Source organism: Belonocnema kinseyi, chromosome 10 (assembly GCF_010883055.1).
Source record: "Belonocnema kinseyi isolate 2016_QV_RU_SX_M_011 chromosome 10, B_treatae_v1, whole genome shotgun sequence".
Classification (NCBI taxonomy): domain Eukaryota; kingdom Metazoa; phylum Arthropoda; class Insecta; order Hymenoptera; family Cynipidae; genus Belonocnema; species Belonocnema kinseyi.
Genome location: NC_046666.1, coordinates 1,697,603 through 1,703,530, shown reverse-complemented (window position 1 = coordinate 1,703,530; position 5,928 = coordinate 1,697,603).

Here is a 5,928-nt window from a genome sequence, read left to right as displayed (position 1 = left end):
CTACTGAACTGTTAAACTTGTCAAGTAAGATTATTATCAAATTTGTTTGCAACAATTTAAACTTAAAATTAGTCAACAATTATGGCTTTATATTTGACACTGTATAATTAGAGTACGAAATAATTCATTTTTGAATAATTCAGGGCTCAACATTTTTTAAAAATATAGCTAAGTATAAAAGTGAAATTTTCAACCAATAGTTTGTTTTTAACCAAAAACGATTAAAGGTTGAATTTTAAAAAAAATATATATTTTTCGCCGAATAATGTAGTTGCATTTGCAACCAATTAATTTTAAAACGAATTTTGAATTTTAATGCCAAAAAGACCAATCTTTTGAAAGGTTGTTAAATTTTTAACAAAAAAGTTCATTTACAACCAACTGGTTGAATTTTTTATCAAAAAGAATAAACTTTTAACCAAAAATAGTTGGATTTCCTTATCGAGTTTTATTAGTCCAATTTTAATTTAGGCAAGAGTTCGAGAAAAAGGAGAAGTTTCTTGAAACCATGATAAAAAGAGGAATTAAAAAAAGGGGATTGTAAACATTTTCAGCAGTAAAATGTCCAACTGTTAAGACTTGTAATGTAAAACAACTAAATCTGTGATCACAAATTTACGAAATTAGACTTTTTTAAATTTCAAAAGCTATGAATTAAAAATCTTCGTAGTATAAACATTCCAATAAGAAATTATTTAATAATATTTATTATTTAATTATATTTTTTTTGAATTAAATTTAAATTTTAGTAGTTTCATTTTGATTAAAATTGACACTAAAGAGAAAACACTTCTGAGAAAAACGAAAAAAAGGTTACTAGTTACATTTTTCTTTTAAAAAAAGTCGCATAAAGTTTCTATATTTTAAATCAGACGGAAAAAGTGAAAAAAATCACACAATCTTTTTTATTTATATTTCTTTGATATAGAATAACCAGTTATTTAAAATATTCTTCAAATTTTTTATATGGATCATATTCAATATAATTCTTCCTTCTACTACTTATTGAGAGGTTTTTTTATTAATTATATTTAAAGGATTAGAAAAAGAGGAAAAATACTCAATTCCGAAAAAATGAAATACACTTTAAAAAATTATATTTGAAGTGGAGAAAAAGTTCAAAATTTTAGAAAAGACACATCTTTCTACCTTTATTTAAAGAGAATTTTATTTAAAATAATAATGAATTGTTGAAACAATCATATTTACTAATTTGAATAATTACTAACTTACTCTAGTTAAAACACGAACCAAAAGTAGAAAATTTCAGAAAAAATGGCAACTTTCATGTATTATTCTACTATAACATTGTTATAAACAATAATTAATTTTTCAAACAATTATTTTTTTAAAATGTCAATTGATTATTGCACCGCTATAACTGGAAAGTTAGAACAAAGTTAATTCAGAAAAAACTTCGACTTTATAACTCTATTTTGAGAAAAGATTGCTTTAAAAAATATTAAACTGTTTAAATAATTAATTTGAAAAACCAATTATCTGTACAAAGTAACATTATATGTAATAGAAATCATTTCTACTGAAAGAAACCGCAGAAAAATTATAATTAGCACCAAAAAGTAGCAAAACCTAATTTTTCATTCATGGAGTTTTTTTGGGACCCCATACAAGAGACTTCTGGCGGCGTCATTTAATATTTAATTTTTTTCTATTCTGTGATTAATTATGAAGAGGAATTTGTCGGCTTAACTAGATAATATGATATTGAGCATTCAAAGTAAAAATTACAAAAAAAGTATTTTATTTTTATGGAAAAAACTTCTTAAAATTCATGGGGCTTGAGGAAAATGTTAACACCTATATTAAAAAATATATAAATAGAAGCACATTCATTTTTTGTAGATTTAAACACAATTTAGGAAAGGTACAATTTATTAGAAAGGCTTTTCCGATGGAGATAAATGAATGCAATAGAAGAAATAATTGAGTTCTGGACAAGAAACCGACAGGCGCTCGAGAACGAGTAAAAGTATTGTCCAGGCTGTGACGTCAGGTATCAAAAGTGAAATTCGAAATTTGAAAAACCCAAAAATATAGTTAGATAGCTCTTGAAAAATGAACCTGAGTCTCCATTTACAGTTTTTCTCTCGGGCTGCAAATTTTCCAGTAAATAAATAAAAACTGACTTTTTTTAAATTGAAAAAACCATGTTTTTTCACATTCAACTCGCCGTAAGTAATTCGTTTATCAACTAATTAACAAATTTCTTTTCAGTTTTATTCGTGAAACTCTAGCGGAGGCTAAAGTGTCAAAAAAGGGTCAAAAGTTAATTTCTAATGTTTTTTTTTTTAAATCTGAATGAAAAACCACGTTTTTAGACTTTCACATTAAAAAAGTGAGCGAGGAAGTTTGAGCTACGACAAACTTCAAGCGAAAGAATTTTCCGATAATCTATTGGCCAACTTTTTGGAAAATCTCAATTCGATTTGATTTTTAGTTCCATAATTACGGCGAGTTTATTACGAGTTCGCGACGCGACATAACAGGATTTTTCAGGGGACGCCGCCTGAAGCCTGCAACATCGTCCTTGCCCAATCTTTGTTTTGTCCACTCGCTCGCACTAGTGAGCGTTCCGGCGGCGTCCCCTGAAAAATCCTGTGGTGTCGCGTCGCGAGCTCGTAATAAACTCGCTCTAATTATGGAACTAAAAATCAAATCAAATTGAGATTTTCCAAAAAGTTGGCCAACACATTGACGGAAACTTCGTTGGCTTGAAGTTTGTCGTAGCTCAAATGTTTTTTTCAGTTAAAAAAAAGTCAGTTTTTATTTATTTGCTGGAAAATTTGCAGCCCAAGAGAAAAACTGTAAATGGAGACTCTGATTCATTTTTCAAGAGCTATCTAACTATATTTTTGGTTTTGTCAAATTTCGAATTTCACTTTTGATACCTGACGTCACAACCTGGACAATTCTTTTACTCGTTCTCGAGCGCCTGTCGCCTTCTTGTACAGAACTCCTCAATAAGCATTTTAAGTAGTTGAATTTGAAATCTTCATGATGACTTTTCGAAGATAGGGGGAAATTCAAAGATCTGAATTAAGACATACACTGGGATTGTACTCGTAGTTAAATGAGAAAAGTTGCTCAATGCTTTTCTTTGATTCTGTTCGAACTGAATTACAGTTGAGGACGACGCTATAACGAGTTCGTAGTTTTCACGAGTCCCTTCCCTAATTAGCATTGAAGTAACAATGCTAATTTTAAGTTATTATAGGATAGGAGTGAATTTTAATCAGACTTCAAAGTCTACTTCTGACATCTAATTTAAATTTCAAATTTTCAAATTTTTATTATTCTAAATCTTTATTGTGTTACTTCATACAGAGATGTATTCAAATGCAGAACATAGTTCACTTCCAAGAAATCATTTCTGATACACTTCAAGAATATATTTTCTTAATCTAAGAATATGAAGTATCGGATCAATAGCATTAGCCGCAACTGAGCACTATTTCTCAAACAAACAAAAATTATTTTTGAAGTTGTTGTTATATAATCTTCATTTTTTTAAATTATTAAAACACGTAAATTCTTGCACACTGTTACTTACAAATATAATCGCAGGTTTAATCGCTTTGAAAAATCGCACTCCACGAGGATTCGAACCCTACTTAAAAAACTACCCAAACTAGTGTCCTAACCGCGCACTCTACCGACTTCGCTATCGAAGCACTTGGATCTCGGTGACAAGATCTCGAGTAAGAATTTCAAGACAGTGTCGTACGAAGTCGTATGGTGAGCCTCAACCATCTGCAAACTAAACGCTGTGAAACTCAATGTTTCTTTTAAGAAAATATCTTTTTGATGATACTTGAAAATTTTTGAGAGACTTTAATATACCATTTTTTATTTATAAAAATTATAGAATTGAATTTTAATCATTTCAAAAAAGGCTCTATACTTTTGTTTTCTTAATATGTTTAAAAATGTTATAAAATATCTAACAGTAATAAACAATAAACAAAAATTCTCCATAAAATGCGCAGTTTTCAATTTATCCAACTCTTTTATTGTATAGAAAACTCTCTTACTCAATTTTTAATGAAAAATAAAATTTCTTAAACAATAATATAAAATATGTGAAAAACAGAAGTATGTTTCACTTATTTAACAAGGGACTTAACACTTGTTGTTTCTAAATATTTAAAACGCTTAAAAACGGTCCGAAGGTAATAAATAATAAAGAAAAGTTGCATATCAAAAAATTCTTTAATAACGTCAATGACAAAAAATAATGTTCTGTTATACGAAAATTTTCATAAACCGCAAAGTTTTTAATTTATCGAATTATTTTATCATACAATTTTATCATACAATGCAAAAAATAATTGTTCTTTACTTATTTTACAAAGGGCTCACTACTTTTTTCTTTAAAAATGTAATCCGCTTAAAGAAAATCTAAAGCTTATGAAAAATTAATAACTTTTGAGTTAAAAAAAGCTTTAATAACCTCAGTGACAAATAAATATTTTCTGATTTTTAAAAACCTCTGTAAAACGCACCGTTTTCGATTGATTTAATTATTTTATAGTACTTTGTAATTCAGTTTTTAATTTAAAGTAACAATTTCAAAAAAAATAATTTAAAATATATAAAAAAATTGATTGATAGTTTAAATATTACCCATTTAAAATTGTTTGATATTTTATTTTTATTTCAAGTATAAAATACTTCGAAATCAGAAGAAAAAAGAATTCTGTAAAGAAACTTTTGGTGCAAGAACTTGCAAATTAAAAGTGATAGGGTCTCGCGGTGGTCGGATGAAAAATATTTATTTGGTTCCTCTTTGCATTCTCAATTATTTTATTTGAAAAAATTTTAATTGTCAATTTTTTAATTATACTTCCATAAAATGAAATGCATGCTTAATTAACTTTTTAAAAATGGTATTGAATTCTTTTTCCTTGAATATTTTGCTTTACAAACGCATTACATTTTTTTAAATCATCAAGAAAATTTAATAATTGTATTATTAAGCATTTTTTAAAGCTTATAACTTTGTTTTATGCTGTCATATATTTATTATTTACATAAATTTTTCACTGTTGAAAAAATTTGAAATGGTTTAATTTTAAGTAGATTAATACATAAAAATAATCAGCGAAAAAAATTATAGACGCAATGCCCAAACTCTTAAGTTGATCATGAAAGTAGTTTAAATAATAAATCATGGAAATTTGATTATTATAATTAATCGGAAAGATGTTCTTAGTTGAATTTGTAAAAAAAACCGACCTTTTCCTTTTTTAAATATTTAAATTCTGATTTTTTTTATGAAAGTTCTTTAAATAATTAATTATTCTTGCAAGTTTAACAAATAACTTCGGAAAGATTCATCGAAAAAAATATCTTAGTTAACTTCATCAACAATTTGTGTTTATTATTTGAAAAATACCCTTACTCTCAATATGTTTATGAATATTGTTTAAATAAATAATAATTATTATTAGTTTACAAGTTATGGTGGGAAATGATCATCGAAAGACATTTTTAGTTCATTCCGTGAACAAATTATGCCTCTCTCTTCAAAAATAGCCAAACTATAAATTTGTTTATAAACATTTTTTAAATAATTAATAATTGTAAATTTTCAAAGCATCAGAGAAAAAAATCATTCAAAAGATATTCTCAGCTGATTATTTTAAAAAATAGAGCCTACTCGTAGAATAAAAACCAAACTCTTAATTTTTTAATTGAAATTGTTTCAATAATTAATAGTTCTTGTAAATTTACAAAAAAAAATTGAAAACAGTCATCGAATGGACCTTCCTACTTGATTTCGAAAACAAATCGACTCGTAGGATAAAGGCCAAACTTTTAATTTTTTAATTAAAATTGTTTAAATAATGAATAGTTCTTGTAAATTGGAAAAGCAACACAGAAAAGAGTCATTCGATAGATATTCTT